At 38.2% G+C, this 18,974-nt stretch overlaps 1 protein-coding gene across 6 annotated transcripts in view; it reads left to right on the top strand.

Moving 5' to 3' along the window:
- LOC136866033 (uncharacterized) overlaps window positions 1–18,974 on the top strand; it is a 54,942-nt gene that overhangs the window by 15,009 nt on the left and 20,959 nt on the right. Inside the window, exon 1 of one of the 6 annotated variants that reach the window (XM_067142651.2) lies at window positions 6,488–6,586. The exons of 4 other annotated variants lie outside the window; for them this stretch is intronic. The gene's annotated coding sequence lies outside the window, so the exon portion shown is untranslated. Of the gene's footprint in view, window positions 1–6,487; window positions 6,587–13,619; window positions 13,637–18,974 lie in introns of those variants that run through there. One more of the 6 variants, XM_068226587.1, reaches the window with a different exon arrangement.

The following is an 18,974-nucleotide window of genomic DNA, read 5'->3' as shown; positions in this document are numbered from 1 at the left end:
AGTGGAGAAGAAGAGTGGGACAATTTAAGACAGACATTTGTGGAAGAAGCAATTGAGGTATGTGGAAAAACAAAAGCAAAGGTTAAGGAAAAGGAGATACAGTGGTGGACAAACAAAATAAAAAAAGAGATAAAAGAAAGGAACAAGGTGAAGAAAGAAATGGATAAGGAAAAGCAAAAAACATATCGTAGTGATGAGAATAAGATAGAAAGGTTACATGTGGAATACAAAAGATTGTAACTACAAGTAAAGAGGAGTATCAAGGAAGAAAAGGAGAAATGTTGGGGAGAGTTTACCAACAAAATATTTTGGGATTTGGAAAAGCTTATGATACAGTTAAGACAAAACATGTATGGGAATGCCTACTGAAAAGGAATGTACCAAAATCATTAACAAGATAAAAATGTTGTATCATGGGAGTAAAAGCAGTGTACAAGTGGGGAGTGGTGATTCTGAAACATTTTATAGAAAAATAGGTCTCAAGCAAGGAAGTGCACTGTCACCATTATTGTTTATTATATTGATGGATGAAATCATAAAATGTATAAAACAGAGTGTCAGTAGTGATGAGGTGAATGTTTTGGTATTTGCAGATGATGTGGTGATTTGGGGAAAGGGAGAAAGGAAGTACAAAGGAGACTGGACATTTGGAATGAAAGTCTGAAGGAGTTTGGAATGATAATTTGTAAAATTAAAACTGTAGTCATGCACTGTGGAAAAGAGAAAAAGAGGAGCCAAGTGAACATAGACGGACGTTAGAGAATGTAGAACAGTTTACGTAGCTGGGTAGCATTGTTAATGGAAGTAATGAAATCAACCCTGACATTAATAACAGACTAAGTAAAGGTTCAACATTTTACCATCAAGTCAGAGAGCTTTTATGGGATGAGTACCCAAGAGAATGAAATACACATTATATAAAAACAGTATTTCATACCAATTGTAACATACGGACTAAAAACCCTGGTAACTAATAAGAGACAAGATAGTAAGATCCAAGTAGTAGAAATGAAATTTTTAAGAACATTGGTTAAAAAGACAAGAAGAGATAGAATCCAAAATATTAAAATCAGAGAAGAGGCAAATATAGAACCATTAATAGGTACAGAAGATATAGAAAGCAAGACTGAGATGGTTCGGACATGTAAAAATAATGGGAAAGGAAAGGGTAGCAAGAAGAGAATTGGAAAGAGAAGTTAAGGGAAAGAGACCAGTTGGAAGACTAAGAAGAAGGTGGATGGATCAGATTTGGAAAGATATTAGGGAAGCTGGATTGGATGTGGCGGAAGTAATGCAGCAGGAAAAGTGGAAGGACAGAAAGGAGTGGAGAAGGCTTGTTAACCACACCCGGGCGACTGGAGTGAGACATTCATGATGATGATGATGATGACACTGATAAGCAATTGAGTGTTGGGAAGTACTGAGTATTGATGAACAATTGAATTAGAGATACTTGGCTGTTAGTGTTTAGGACCACCTTTTGCCCTGATAATGGTGGTGATGCTAGGTGGCATAGGCTTGACAAGACACCGGAAGCACTGGGAAGCCATCCCGATCCACGACCACTGCGCAGCCTCCCATTATGCATGGATATTTGTTATAACACTGTCCAGGGTGACATTATCCTAGATGTGCTTGACAGGATTTGTGAGGGAAGCATCCTTATGCCCTTCGAAGCAGTTGGTCACAATTTGGGTGCGCTAAGCAAATCAATAATCTTGCTATAGGTGTACATCTCCTGCAGGGTGCTGAAGGCATAAAAATATGTGTATATGATCTTGAGAATACATTCCTGTATCGTACGCCAGTGACATTGGTGAATGTATCATATATCATGAGCCACATTTCATCTCGCATGAACAGTCCACATGAGGATACCTCCATCAACAGCCTAAACTGTACCCTGCTGTGAAGAGGATTCCATTGTCTCATGAACTTGGATATTTATTCATACTCTGCCATTGGCATGTACCAACTGGTATCTCGACTCATCTATCCATGCTTCAAAAGTTTAATGGTGATGTTCTGTTGCCCATCCCACTCTTTGTGCCTTATGACATGCATTGAGGAGAGATCCCCAACTAGTAGATTGACTTCTGTACTCCATTGCGAGGAAATGGTTGTGGATGGTATGGTTGCTCACACATCACTGTTATCTAACATTGAATTCATGGGTGATCTGCTGTACTGTGACCTATCTGTCCACTTTTACCACCAGAGCTAGCTGATATGAACTCTGTAATCAACACCTTGTACACCATGGGATTTGTGTTGGCCCAGATCCACTTCTCGCAGTACATTGTATTTGTAGTTTATTATAGTGCACAGTGTCTTCTAGTATGGGCTAGAGCAAATTTGTTACTTTTATTGACCTGTCTCAGCCTCATCCTTGACTCTGAGTGCATGAAAGTGATGGAGGTGTGATTGTGGGCTTGGCATGCTGATATAGAACAACACCCTGTGGCTTGGTGAGGAAAGCAACATGAAATTACCTCAGTCCTCATTTTCTTACTATACCTCTTCAGTGACACCTAGCCTGTCTGTGACAGCTGATGGTGGAGTTGTGGAGGATTCAACTAGCCTTTGAGCTGAAGACTCAGCGTTCATATAATATGTATGTTTACCACAATTATATGGATGTTCATACGCCAAATCGAACTAAGTGCCAAAAGAAACATTCTGAGAAAGTGAGGCTCAAAGTTATAGATAACTTGACAAATCTGCTGTTGACTCTGGTTTCTAATATTTTGTACCGACAATTTACACAGTTATACTTTTCTTTTTATACTTATAGGAACCATGCAGCATATTTCCATTCTGAATTACGTTACTTTTTCCAGATGATTGGGATATGGTCCGTTTTGGCATACAAAGTATTTTGATTTATTCTTAATTCACATTTAGACATTACAAACAAAGATGAATGAACAAATAAAAGTTAACAAAGTACAACAACTGATACCCCTGGTAAAATAAAATCCATGTACCAGTACCCTTTCAAATTAAATTGCAGATTCAGTTCCGATTTCCTCACAGGTACTGTCAGAGCAGTCATGTTCAAAAGTAGTGATGTTTTGTACACTAGCACTTGTGATCCTTTCATAAAATGAATGATATACTGGAGGGCACCTGTCAGGTCAGGAGTGATCCTGATACCGTATCCGACAGTAGACGGTACTACCTGCGACTGTCTGGCCGAGGGTTGGGCGGCCGACACCAAACCCGACAAACTAGGGGAAGACCAACAGCTACGGGTGGAGGAGTTTTCCCCTAGAAGGTTTGATGAGACCCTTGTGTAGGAAATGACACATAAATTCACCAGCTGCTGCCTTGCAGTGAGGTAGGGGACTGCCAACGGCTAAGGGAGAATACCCCTGACAGAAAATCCCCAGCAGTGTTAGGCTTAGCAAGTCAACTGAAGGGTTATATCGATTGCTTTCAACTACAAAACGAGCCTCGGAACGCAAAGAAAATACCGGATAGACACGTCTTCTCAAACATCTGCAACGTATGATGACCGTAAGGCTGATGTTCAAGTACGATGTTCTGCGAAGAAGCCCAAAAGAAAGAGTCCTAAACACAGAATTGGAACATTAAATATCCTGACCCTGACTGGCAGAAGCGAGGAGCTGATAGATATGATGGAAAGGAGGAACCTCTGTATTCTTGGCCTGAGTGAGGCAAAGTGGAAGGGAAGAGGAACAAAAAAGCTAAGAAAAGGATACAAACTACATTGGAATGGAAATAAAACAGAAGCCAAAAATGGTGTAGGTTTTATATTAAGAGAGGACATTGATGTCATCAGTGAGGTAATATATGTTAATGAAAGAATTATTAAGTTGAACATCTCTCTTAACAAGAGTGTGCTGACAGTAGTCCAGGTGTATGCCCCACAGACTGGCTGTAACGAAGAGGAAAAAGAACAATTCCGAACTGATTTAGAAGAAGCTATAGAAAGAGAGGAAAATATCATAATAATGGGAGATCTAAATGCTCAAGTTGGATCAGACAGGCGTGGATATGAAAATGTACTAGGTCCACATGGTTATGGAGACAGGAACCCAGAAGGAGAAAGTCTTCTAGATCTATGTGTAAGGAATGGCTTGAGAATAAACAACAGTTGGTTTCAGAAGCAGCTAAGTCATAAACTAACAAGATACAGTTGGAATGGAGATACTAAAACTCTGATAGATTATTTTATATCTGATATTGAAGCAGGAAAGACCATATGTGATGTCAGAGTTATACCAAGTGAAAGCCTGGACAGTGACCACAGACTTCTCCTCGCAACAATAAAGCACATTGAAATTTATAGGCGTCAGAAATACAGGAAACCAAAAATTAAGACATGGGAGCTAAAGAAGACAGAAAAACAAGTTGAATACACAAAAAAAGTGACCAATAAATTACCATCAGATGCATTACAAGAAGGCAACATCGAGTGGACTAGATTCAAAGAAAGCATTGTCGGAGCTGCATTAGAAGTTTGTGGTAAAACTAATAGCAAAATGAAGGGAAAAGAAACTCCTTGGTGGAACGATCGGGTGAAGATTGCTGTGAAAGTAAAAAATGAAACCAGGAAAGCCAGAGATAAAGAAATGCAAAAAGGAAGTCAAAGGAACGAATCTAGAGTAAACAAACTGCAGCAGAAATACAGAGATCAGAAGTTACAAGTAAAGAAAATTGTGGCCGAAGAAAAACAGAAAGCTTGGACTGATTTCACAGATAAACTAGAGCAAGACAGCAAAGCTAATTCTAAACTACTTTACCGAACAATACGAAATATAAGAAGAGACAATGAATACATAACAGCAATAGAGGAACCAGATGGTAACATAGTTAGGGAGGAGACAGAAATAAGGAAGATCATGAAATCCTATTTTGATAATTTATACAACAGTACTGGGAAAGACTCCAATGATGTAACCACGCAGGTCAGTTTAAGCTGCAATGATGAGCCTGACCAAGAGAGTCCGCCAACATGGAAGGAAGTAGAGATGGCCCTTAATAGTATGCCCAAAGAAAGATCTACAGGATTTGATGAAGTCAGTGCAGATATGATCAAAGCAACTGGTGCAATAGGAATACAGTGGCTTCATAGAGTAATTAATGCAATATGGAAGGATAGGAAAGTCCCAGATGATTGGAAAAAGGGAATAATAATACCTCTCTTCAAAAAAGGAAGCCGGAAGAAATGTAGCAATTATAGAGGGATCACTTTATTGTCTCATGGTTTGAAAATATTTGAGAAAATACTTGAAAAAAGGCTAAGGAAAATAATAGAACCACAACTACAGGAAGAACAATATGGATTCAGAGAACACCGATCAACTACCGATCTCATATTTGCACTTAGAATACTGTTAGAAAAGCATTGGGAGAAGGGCAAAGACGTAACACTAGTGTTTTTGGATCTCGAAAAAGCATTTGATAGTGTTCCAAGGACGACTATATGGGAATGTTTAAGAAAGAAGAATGTACCCAAAGGGCTTATCCAGAAAGTTAAAATGCTTTACGAAGACTGCTGCAGTTGCGTACAGATAGGAAACGGTAATTCTGATTGGTTCCAAACCACTAAAGGAGTGCAACAAGGCAGTACCCTTTCACCATTACTTTTTATCACTGTCATGGATGAAGTCATGAAAGAAATTAAGCAGAAGAACAATATGGACATCAATGCATTTGCATTTGCAGATGAAGTAGTAATTTGGGGAAATACAGAGAAGGAAGTCCAAGAGAGGCTGAATACCTGGAATGAACATTTGAAAGCACACGGATTAACAATAAACAAATCGAAAACTGTTACTATGTCTGTCAACAGGCAGAAGAAGAAAGGAAAAATAATGCTGGAAGGTACACAACTTGAAACAGTAGACCAATATAAATATCTTGGGTGCATCATTTCAAGTGATAACAGAATACAGCATGAAATTAACAACCGCATTCAAAAATCAGCTCAGTTTTACCATCAAGTTCGGAACCTTCTCTGGAACGAACAAGTTCCCTTAAGATCAAAGCAGATTCTATTCCAATCATACTTCACCCCCATAATAACATATAGCCTAGAAACCTGCACAACAACCCAACAAGTGGACAGCAAACTACAAGCCGCAGAAATGAAGTTCCTATGAACTATGGTACAGAAGACAAAAAGGGACAGGGTAAGGAATGAAAGAATAAGGGACCAAGCTGGTGTGTACCCATCCCTGAACGAAAAAGTGACAAGGGTCCGTTTGAAATGGTCTGGCCATGTCAAACAAATGGACGATGGAAGGACAGCAAAACAATGGCTACACACAGTCGTGGCCGGAAAACGACCGGTAGGAAGAGGTGGCTGGACCAAGTGAAAGAGGACATAGGAACAAGAGGAATCAGCTGGGATGTCGTCTTGAGAGAAGAGTGGTACATGGACAGACAGAAGTGGAGAGTGCTCGTAAACCACACCCGGGCAACTGGAGTGGAAAACTGATGATGATGATGATGATACTGGAGGGACGTATTTCAGTAGACTTTTCACATCTTTACACTTGTCTTCACTCAGAGGTCTACCCCTTGGGTAGAGTATTGGAAGATCAAGTTCAGCAAGGTTTGTTGGTCTGCCCTTTAGTCTTTTATTGAAGTTCGCTGAAAAATATTCATAGTCCTTGTTGTGAGTGTATTTATAATCCACTAGCAAGATACCCGTGCTTCGCTACGGTATTATACTGAAATTTATAATTGAATGCTTATTGTTTTAGATATATAATCCGCTGAAATTCGCGATATAACTCGTTTTCTGCGAGAATCCACCAAAATTCCCGATCTGACTCGTTTTCTATTAGATTACGGCACGTTTCCTCCCATTTTTTCAATATTCCTTTCCAGCAATCGATTTCGTACTTCCCGGGCTAGGCTCAGGTATTCCTCCCTGTCAGTTGGGTCCGTAAATCTTTGCCATCTTTTCCTATAATCATTTTTAATATGGATAAAATACTTCAGGAGATCCGGCGTGGTGTCTTATTGGGTGCCTTGGCGGCACTGAACCCGCGGCCGGACTGCATTCTTAGTCATTACCCGTCCAGGAGCCGTTTCCAGCGCGGTCCACACATTTGACGACGGTCCGGAACATTATTATTATTATTATTACTATTATATGTTGCTGGAATGGCTGATGACAGGGAAAACCGGAGTATCCGGAGAAAAACCTGTCCCGCCCCCGTTTTGTCCAGCACGAATGAAACATGGAGTGACCGGGATTTGAACCACGGAACCCAGCTGTGAGAGGCCGGCGCGCTGCCGCCTGAGCAACGAAGGATCCCTATAAATACATTAAGAACAGTAAAATCAATTGGTCTCACCTCCTTCACACCCCATCGCCGTTAAGTTTATTTACCGCCAACACCCCCCCCCCCAAAAATAAAATTAATAAAAGAAGGCTTGTTTCTTTATGTTTAAAGGAGATTCCAAACACCAATGTTCACGTCTATTACCTTCAGTTTTGAGATATAAGTATCCCCATAAAAATAATTTACTTTCTTCACTTCATTTCATACTACCCCCCCCCCCCCCAAGTGAATTTTCCCGCAAAAAATACTTGTTTCTTTAATAGTAAACGATCTTCTAAATACCAGTTATCACGACTAACTCCTTCAGTTTTTGATTTATGTGTCCTCATGAAAGGAATTCAACTCCTTTACACTCTCGCTCTCCAAGATGGTTTCCCCCCCCAAAACGCGTTTTCCTTTGTTTTAAAGGAGATCCAAATACGAATTTTTACGTCTGTAACAACTTTAGTTTTTATTAGATGTATGTATTCTCATACAATTAAGTCAATTAATTTTTCAATTCTTTCACCCCCCCCCCCCTTCATTGGATTTTCCGAGTATACGTGTTTCTTTACTTTTAAAGCAGATTGCAAATATCAAATTTCACGTCTGTAAGTCTGTAACATCTTCATTTTTGAGATATCAGTAGCCTAATTAAAAGAATTCAACACCATTTTCAGTCTCTTTTACCCCCCCCCCTCCTCCCAAGTGGTATTTCCGAAAACTAAAAATACACGTTTCTTTATGTTTAATACAGATAAAAAATACCATTTTTCACTTCTGTAACATGTTAAGTTTTTTTACATATACTGTAAGAATTCTCGTTTTAAAATTTCACCCCTTTTTAGTTCCCCTTAAGTGGAGTTTCCAAAAACAAATCACCTTTGTTTCTTTACATTTACAGGAGATTCCAAACACCCACGTTTTACGCCTGTAACATTTTACGTTTCCAAGATATTCTGTAGATATCGTCTTTCAAAAAATTCACCCCAATTTGTCACTCCTGTTTAACCGCCATTAATTGGATTTTCCAAAAACTAAAAAATACGGGTTTCTTTATTTTTAAAGGAGATCCCCTATACAAATTTTCAGTTCTGTAATATCTTTCGTTTCTGAGATATATGTATCCTCATTAAAGGCATTCAACCCATTTTTCCCCCTTTTACACCCCTCCTATTTGGATTTACAGGAAACAAAAAAATACGTGTTCCTTTATTTTTAAAGGAGATTCTAACTACCAATTTTTACATCTGTAAATTTTGAAGTTTTAAGATGTAGACACACTCATTTTAAAAAATTCACCCCCCCCTTTCATCCCCAATATTTGGATTTTCCAAAAACGAAAAAATACGTGTTTCTTTACTTTTAAATAGATCCCAAATACCAATTTTCAGGTCTGTAATATCTTCAGGTTCTGAAATATAAGTAGCCTCATTAAAGGCATTCAACCCATTATTCACCCTTTTACACCCTTCCTATTGGGATTTTCCAAAAACAAAAGAATACATCTTTCTTTATTTTTAAAGGAGATTCTAAATACCAATTTTTACATATGAAAACTTTCAAAGTTTTGAGATGTAGATACACTCATTTTAAAAACTCTCCCCCCCCCCTTTTCACCCTCCAATTAATTGGATTTTCCAAAAACAAAAAATATGTGTTTCTTTATTTTTAAAGGAGATCCCAAATTCCAATTTTCAGGTCTGTAATATCTTCAGCTTCTGAGATATAAGTATCCTCATTAAAGGTAATTAATCCCTTTTTCATCCCTCCTATTGGGATATTCGGAAACCAAAAAAAATATGTGTTTCCTCATTTTTAAAGAAGATTCTAAATACCAATTTTTACATCTGCAAACTGTAAAAGTTTGGAGATATAGATTCACTCATTTTAAAAATTCACCCCCTTTTCACCCTCCCATTAATTGGATTTTCCAAAAACAAAAAAATACGTATTTCTTTATTTTTAAAAGAGATCAAAAGTACCAATTTTCAGGTCTGTAATATCTTCAGTTTCTGAGATATAAGTACCGGTATCCTGATTAAAGGCATTCAACCCATTTTTCCCCATTTTCACCCTTTTTCACCCCTCCTATTGGGATTTTCTGAAAAGAAAAAAATACGTGTTTCCTTATTTTTAAAGAAGATTCTAAATACCAATTTTTACATCTGTAAACTTTTAAAGTTTTGAGATATAGAAACACTCATTTTAAAATTTCATCCCCCCTTTTCACCCTATTAGCGAAGGAATATCCGAAAATCCTCTCTTAGCGAGCACCTACATCTTAATATCAATATAGCCCCAAAATTTCATTTCTTTATGTCCAGTAGTTTTGGCTCGGCGATGATGAATCAGTCAGTCAGTCAGTCAGTCAGGACAAGTTATTTTATATATATATATATAGATTATGCCAGGCTTTCCTTTCGTAAATCTCATTTCTTTGATCTTAAGCCATTCAACTTTGTCACCTGAATCATTCTTTTTTTACGGTTAACAAGATGTTGCTGCAGAATTTCAGTACATTTAAAATCTTTTTTTCCATTACACTTATTTCAAAAGCATTTTTCCGTACTCTTGCACGTGAAATTATGTCACGCCACTGTGATGGAGCATAGACCTCTGGGTGATACTTAAGCTTTCTCTCTATATCTCAAAATGCACTGTCGTTAGGTAGGTAAGAATGTCCTGGTTCAGCGAACTTGTGGATAACTTCTTTAATGCTTATCTCTGAAGACTGGACCACAAACATCCAGAAACAAGGCACCTTGAAATTTCTGTTCTGACCGCCACAGCTCTCTGACCATGCTATTAGCTTTTTTTAATTCAGTGACTCTTCAGGGTTTTTAAGATGCAAGATCCTATCTCGTGTGCACCTTTGGATGCCACACTCTCATCCCAAAGATGCATAGTATCTTTATTAGAGCAGAAATCATGGATTCCTACATTGAAACAAGAAACCTGTCTTTTGTAGTAGACTTCGTTCGTGATTAAGCGAGGTAAAGACCTTACCTTCTGCATGTCGAATGATATCATGCCGAGTCCATCTTCAGATTTGCTCTTCAATTCATCATTCTTCATAGCATCTCTTGCATGTTCTGCTTTACTGTAATGAAGTTCTAGCTTTGCCTTCAACTGTGTCACATCATTAGGAAGATCACTGGCTTCAGCTGACTGAATTTGAATTTTCACACAATCACATGTGTGGCATGTGTCCTTTTTAGGGGGATGGAAGCTTATATTGAAATCACGCCTGAAGACTCTCTCATACAGCGACTGACAAGGCACCTTCTGAACACAACCTTCTTGTTTAACTTTCTCAACAAATAGCCTGTACATTAAACTTAGATTAGTATTCAAGTACTTTGTATTTGAATCTTTCCTGGTGTAGTGGCTATAAACTGCAGGGAAGCTTTCAATGAGTTCTCTAATAAGGTCTGCAGTACTGAAGATACTTTTATTATGTGGTTCATGCACCCCTCGTTGGTCTTGTATTGTACCTGTCTTATCCTTCAGCAGTGCCCTATGAATTTTAGCACTGCTTACTTCCAATGTCTTCATAAACATGTCTTTGCATACCTCAGTGTCCCCATCTGTAGATGAATGTATGAAGTATTTTCGACTGAGATTTCTTGAAGAAATGCCTACATTTTTTACTCGCCTGCAGCTAACACCGTGGCATTTTATAGAGCCAATAATCAGTGCTGTTTGTGTAGCCCAAGAATCACAGTTGTAAAACTGACCAAAAAATGCTCTTCTATCGTCTTTTGACACTTTAGTATGACACTTCTTTAAACATTTACACTCATAATCTATGAAGTGTTTTTCAGGAACTAGTCTTCCTTTCACAGTTGTGTATGCCTTTCCTCTGATTCTGTTGACCTTCCTAACAGTTCTTTTCCACTTTGCAGGGTCCCCTTTCTTCTTTTTAATGGGACTGAACGTGGGTCCTCCATTCTCTTCTTCCTTTCGTCCATTTCCTGTTTGATTTTCCCTTTTTCTGCTGGTTAATTTCCTTTTCTTCTTTGTGCTACATTGTTCTTCATCCATATTTGGCTCTGAAAAAGTTATAGAAAAATATCTGTAAGCGATACAATTTTGCATTGGAAATATTTGCCAAAGCGGACCAACTCCAAATACAACATCACAGCTACTATTGGAAACATATGCCAAAGTGAACCAACTCCAAAGACACTACGACCTCTATTCGTGAACTCACGCAACTAATGAATCTGTTTATTCTTTGGAGATAATGAATCGAGTATGGTAACACTGGCTCTCAGAACAAAAGAGTAGCTATGACTCTCGAGTATAAACACGCGAAAAGCATGGTCCATTTTGGGTAACGAATAGCTGTTCTTACTAACCTCAAAATAAACTAAACATATTTACTGTAAAAAATATTGCAAAACTTACCTTCACTCATACATTCTTTCCATTCCTCAGGGTCAAACAGGTCTGAGGAGCCAGAACTGAAGTCACTCTGGATATCTGCTGTTATTTCTGTGATGTTTCTGGATGAAACTAAATACCTCGCTCGTGGACCATTTCCTTCCAAAGCCATCTTCTTTTGGTGTTTGGTTCACTCTGGCAGAATGAAATCAGTATAACCAACCTTATGCCACAACAACTTTGTGATGTCACTTCCTCCTGTCTCATGATAACTTTAGACCACTTTGGCACAAGAAAGATCACAGTTTACGAAAAAATCTGATTTTGGCGCTTGGTTTGATTTGGCATGTGACCATCCATATTATCTGGCTGAAAGGTTTTAGGCACCCCCTACTTGTAGTAGTCAGATTCTGACAGGTATTGAAGAAATTAGGATGTCTTATTACAACATACTAAGACAGTAACATTGGGGATAATTGGCTAGTTATACTTACCCCCAAATCAATTATCACTATCAATCACTAAGATAGTAACAGCAGAATGGGATTTACTGATGAAAGAGGAAAGTCACCTGGAGCAGACAGACTGTCAGTAGATTTGGTAAATCTTCTTAATTCTCAATCCTAAGATTGGTTGGCAGCAATTCGTCTTCTCCACTCTTCTCTGTAATCCGCTAATCTCTTCATTTCCACATATGAGCCTGCTCCTACGTCATTTCTGATCTGTCTTGCATATTGCAGTCTAGGTCTTCCTCTTTTACCTTGAATCATTCCTTCCATGACATTAACTATGAAATCATTGTGCCTACAGAGATGGCCAATTAATTGGTCTCTTCTCTTATTGTTGCTAAAAAGGATCTTTTTTTCATCTATTCGTCGAAGAACATTGTGAGTTTTGCTGTCCATGAGATCTTTTCCATCCTCCTCCAGCACCACATCTAAAATGCTTCCAGACGTTTCTTATCACATGCACTAATAGTCCACGTTTCTGAGCCATACAAGGCCACACTCCATACATAGCACTTAATAAATGTCTTCTTAGTCTCCACATTTAAATTCCTTGATGTAAGTAGTATCCTTTTCTTATAATAAGCAATCTTTGCTTGGGCAATTCTGCTCTTTATGTCGACTGAACTTTTGCCATCTGGAGTGATTTTACTTCCTAAATAGGTAAAGACATTTACTTGCCTTAGTGGTATATCACTAATTCTGATGCCGACTGCAATATGTTGGCGGTTGCATACCATAATTTTGGTCTTTTTTGTATTAATTTTCATGTTATATTTGTCTCTCAATATCTTATTCATTTTTATTAATGCACTTTGTAGTTTCTCTTCGTTCTCCTCTATGATAGCTATGTCATCAGCAAATCTTATCATTTTGATTTCTACTCCATTTATCTTTATCCCTTCCATTTCCTCTTTACATTCCTTAATGCAAAAGCAACAGAATACTGTATTTGGTATGCTACACCGAACACTAAGAGCAATATGGAAAGATAATAAAATATTACTATTTAAGAAAGGAAGTACAAGGAAGTGCACCAACTACTCGGCTGTCACACTGGCTTAAGATAACGGAAATGATCCACAGAGAAGAGTGATAACAGAACACAGATTTGAAGAGGAACAACATGATTCAGACACAACAAAGGGACAGTAGATCTTATCTTTACCACTAGACAGATAATGGGAAAGTACTGGGAGAGAGCTAATTGTGTTTTTGGAATTAGAAAAGTCTTACAACAGTATGGCAAGAAGTAAAATCAAACTGAACATTCCAAAATCTCTAATTTGGAAGCTCCATATATTGTATGAAGGTTGTGAGAGCAATGTGCTAGTAGGAAATGGCAGATTAGAATGGTTTCAAACAAAGAGAGAAGTACAACAAGGCAGTTCACTGTGTCTACTACTCTTCATCACACTCTTGGGTACCATCATGAAGGTAATTAAAGCAGCCGGGCTGAGTAGCTTAGGCAGTAGAGGCACTGGCTTTCTGACCCCAACTTGGTAGATTTGATCCTGGCTCAGTCCGGTGGTATTTGAAGGTGCTCAAATATGTCAGCCTCCTGTCAGTAGATTTAATGGCACGTAAAAGAACTCCTGTGGGACTAAATTCCGGCACCTCAGCATCTCCGAAAACCATAAAAGTAGTTAGTGGGATTATTATTATTATTATTGTTGTTGAAATTAAAGCATTTGTTTTTGCTGATGAAACCATCTGGTGAGAGACAGAGCAGGAGGTACAGAGGAGGCTGGATTGTTGGAATAACAAGTTTAAAGAATATAAGTTAACTGTGAGCAAGCAAATGACAAAAAGGCAATGAAAATCAGAAGAACATCCACTCACTGTAACCTCACATTCGAGGGAGAGAGAATTGAAAGTGTAAAACTCTTCACCTGTCTTGGAATTGTTGTCTCAAGCAGTGGGAATATTAAACTCAAAGTACAAAATAGTGTTCAAAGAATCTAATTTCTTCTACCAAGTGCAGAATCTAGTCTGTGACAAGGCAGTTCCTTTAAGAGCAAAATAGACAGTGTTTAAGACATACCTTTTGCCAATCATGACATATAGCTTGGAAAGTTGCGTATTAAATACATGAGACATTAATAAATTACAAACATGTGAAATGAAGTTTCTAAGATCAACTAGGCAGAAGAGGAAAGAGAGAGCAGCAGAAATGAACTTGTTCAGCCATGTAAAGCGAATGAAGGAGATGCTGATTCCTAGGAGGTATTTAGAGAGGAACTAGCTGATGTACCCATGCTTCGCTATGGAATTCTACATTGTGTACAGAATTCTAGGTTAGGTAGTGTACACGTTGTGAGTAAGATTGTATTAAATTGCATAGCTCTTAACGTTACCCTAGAAATGCGACAGGGAAGTCACCAAACATGTTCTTTTATATGAAGACAGGGTTAGGGAATTTTCATTGTAATGGTAGGCCCTCTTGCCTACCATCAGTCAAAATCAAATTAGGGAATTTTCATTACAATGGCAGACTCTCACTCTCCATCTGCCTTTTATTATCCTCAGAAAGACTGCCTTAGCGATTTTCCCAACTGAAATCACGTAGGTCATTACAATGATGCCAGTAGGAATGTCACGATTAAAAGCAATGCTATCGTATTAAATACTCGATCAAATGAAAAAAACACACATTTTCTCACTTTTAACGAACAGCAGTATGCTGCAGATCTAAAAGTCCCCAGGCCACAGACAGCCGTGAACACTCCTCTGCCATTATTCCTTTAAATGTGCTGACTGCTCATTCCGATCAGTGCCTCAGTGTAGGGATTGAATAGCTGGAATGCTATGATGAACCAGTGAGTTATGTATCACCAATATCAGAAAATGTATGAATCAAAGGAATTGTATGCTAGAGAAGAATGTTATCTAACTCCCCTGCTATTTCCCGCCAGTATTCCGGCAGGGTGTTATACTCGGTGCACATCAATAATCCCATCTATCGGAGATGAGTGGCAGTATAAGAGACAAAGAACATTACAACAAACAATGGTCAACATAATGTTGTTATTGATCAATTATATGAGCTTACGATATTATAAGCCTTCAAATTTTGGTTTTCTTCCGACTCTGAAATACCACTCTTTTCATAGTCAGTATGGTAAAACTGAATAAAACATAAATGATTGGAAATTGTATCCTCTATAAATTCTGTTATGTAGTACTTTTCAATAGGAACAATAACATAGGTACTGTACCGTATTTAATTTTAAATTTTAGGCACTTTAGCCTAAACTACCATTTTATCCAGGGTGAATAAAATTGTTTATAGCTTAGACTGTAGCTTCTTATTCCCCAACTCTATATACCGATTTTCATTTAATTCTGTTCCCCTTTTTTCTCGTGGCTCGGCGTTGATATGGACTTAGCAACAAAAATACAAATTCATTAATATCTCTGTTATCATAGCCGATAGGGTAAAAATGTATAAGACATGAATGATCGGAAATTTAATTCTATATAACTTTAGTTATGCAGTATTTATCAATAGGACCGCTAGTAACATAAATATTTGAGAATAAAATTTTAGGCCTTCCCCTAAACTACCATTTCACTCAGCACGAACAGAATGATTTGTAGCCTAGATTGTAGTCACTGATTCCCCAATTTTAAGTACCAATTTTCATTAAATTCTCTTCAGACAGACAGACAGACAGACAGAAAGAAATTACTTGAAAGTAAAAAGTGCATTTCCTTGTTAGTGTGGACACGAACGAAACAGATATACCATTCTTTTCAAATTCTGAGCCATGTACAGACAAAACTCTTATTTCGTACTATATATATAGATTGTACCTGGAAAAAGACCTGTCAAATGTCCTATTAGGAAGTGGTTGGACCAATTTACCCTCGAACTGTGTTGTGGGGTCATCAATGACACTGGATATATTCAGCTGAATAACTCCGTTGTCTCAGCTTTCATACTGTTATAAAAGAAACTAGACTGAACAGAATCTTGCCAGCCTGGCAACGGTTAAACAATACAAGAGTGGGAAGGTACAGGGAATGTCAGGAATCGAATATGAGACAGCTTCTTGCTTTAAGAGCATGCTTGTTCAGAGGCTCATAAATTAACCCACACTGCAGTTTGAGGGTTAAAGAAATCTAACAAAAAAGGGAGAAACGCTGGGAGATGTAACGAAAGAAGAAGTTTACAAAGACAGGAACAAATCAAGGCATAATCATTCACACAAATCCTACCTGGACTATTGAAAGGATCTAACAGATGATGATGATGATGATTATTGGGAAACATTGCACTTTTAGTTCCTGAGTGACCAGGGCCAGAACTGCTCGTCAAGAGCAACACAAACTTTGATTCCATGACTGGGCAGCTGCACATAACCCAAACATTCACATGGTGAATGATTCTTCTCCTTTGTCTTAACGTTAGTTCCACACAGCAAGGTCCACTGTACTGTACATAATTTGCAACTTGACATGACCTTCAATGTCGTCAGCTGTCACTTTGACTCTGATTATATACTTATTTTATTTTGCCCATCTACTGTTTCCTTGGTCAGTGCCCTGGAGGAGAGATGTTGGTTCTTCATTTGTCAAGAACAGCACAAACTAGGAGTACCGGTTCATAACTGTACCATTATAGGAAATTGCATTCTTTGTCCCATTTGGGAGTTCCACCAAATTTTTCTCTGACCTCTTTGTTTCTTGTTAAGTTTGGTATGACTTAGTGACCAACATAGTATCCTCACTCCTTATTTCTGTTACATGGACTTCTGTTCTGCTTTTATAGTGATGGGTCAGCATTCTGTTACATATAGCAGCATAGGCCTTGTAAGATTCCAAGACTTGAAATGCAAAGCATTAATTTTGGCAAAGTAAAATATTTTGTCATTGGACTCCTAAGCAGACAAGTTCTCTGGACTGACAAATCATGCCACACTGTGTGATAGACTAATTTGGTTTGTAAAATGTGATGAAAACACCACCATCCTCAATATGTTACATAAGCTATGAAGTATAGTGGAGAAGACATCATGGTTTAGGAGTATTTTTTCATGATTTGGACTTGGTCATCTAATTCCTGTAACTGCTCAAATGCAGTTAATGCTCAAATACACGCAAACATTCCGTAAAATAGAATGTCATCATCTTATAGAATACTGTTATAAGAGGTGACTAAAGGGGGTACCTAAATTGAGAGAGCATGGGTTAGCGAACTAGGGGTCTTTAGCTCAGTCTACGCATGATGTATGCTAAGTTGTTGTCTATCCCAATTTTCCATGCTGAATATTTTTCTGAAAGCACTTATCTTTAAAAATCAACAAGAAACCCATCCATAAAGCAGCACCAGTTCAGGAATGGTTGGAAGACATGGCTGCCAAAATTTGAGTGATGTAAACAGAGCCTTGATCTGAACCCAATCGAAAATCTTTCCAATGTATTGAAACACCAAACATAAGCTAATTCATTATGTTCAACACTATGTTCAATACTGATCTGCAATTAGGGCACTCGCCCAGGTGGCTGATTCCCTATCTGTTGTTACCCTAGCCTTTTCTTAAATGATTTCAATCAATCAATCAATCAATCAACCAACCAATCAATCAATACCGATCTGCATTTAGGGCAGTCGCCCAGGTGGCAGATTCCCTATCTGTTGCTTTCCTAGCCTTTTCCTAAATGATTTCAAAGAATTTCCAAATTTATTGAACATCTCCCTTGGCAAGTTATTCCAATCCCTAACTCCCCTTCCTATAAATGAATATTTGCCCCAGTTTGTCCTCTTGAATTCCAACTTTATCTTCATATTGTCATCTTTCCTACTTTTATGAACGCCATTCAAACTTATTCGTCTACTAATGTCATTCCACGCCATCTCTCCGCTGACAGCTCGGAACATACCACTTCGTCGAGCAGCTCTTCTTCTTTCCCTCAATTCTTCCCAACCCAAACATTGCAACATTTTTGTAATGCTACTCTTTTGTCGGAAATCACCCAGAACAAATCGAGCTGCTTTTCTTTGGATTTTTTCCAGTTCTTGAATCAGGTAATCCTGGTGAGGGTCCCATACACTGGAACCATACTCGAGTTGCGGTCTTACCAGAGACTTATATGCACTCTCCTTTACATCCTTACTACAACCCCTAAACATCCTCATAACCATGTGCAGAGATCTGTACCCTTTATTTACAATCCCATTTATGTGATTACCCCAATGAAGATCTTTCTTTATATTAACGCCTAGATACTTACAATGATCCCCAAAAGGAACTTTCACCCCATCAACGCAGTAATTAAAACTGAGAGGACTTTTCCTATTTGTGAAACTCACAACCTGACTTTAACCCCGTTTATCAACATACCATTGCCTGCTGTCCATCTCACAACATTTTCGAGGTCACGTTGCAGTTGCTCACAATCTTGTAACTTATTTATCACTCTATAGAGAATAACATCATCCGCAAAAAGCCTTACCTCCGATTCCACTCCTTTACTCATATCATTTATATATATAAGAAAACATAAAGGTCCGATAATACTGCCTTGAGGAATTCCCCTCCTAATTATTACAGGGTCAGATAAAGCTTCACCTACTCTAATTCTCTGAGATCTATTTTCTAGAAATATAGCAACCCATTCAGTCACTCTTTTGTCTAGTCCAATTGCACTAATTTTTGCCAGTAGTCTCCCATGATCCACCCTATCAAATGCTTTAGACAGGTCAATCGCGATACAGTCCATTTGACCTCCAGAATCCAAGATATCGGCTATATCTTGCTAGAATCCTACA

The sequence above is a fragment of the Anabrus simplex genome, chromosome 3 (assembly GCF_040414725.1).
Source record: "Anabrus simplex isolate iqAnaSimp1 chromosome 3, ASM4041472v1, whole genome shotgun sequence".
Lineage (NCBI taxonomy): Eukaryota > Metazoa > Arthropoda > Insecta > Orthoptera > Tettigoniidae > Anabrus > Anabrus simplex.
The sequence above is the reverse complement of the archived record's forward strand: the minus strand, read 5'-3'. Positions and strand labels throughout refer to the sequence as shown.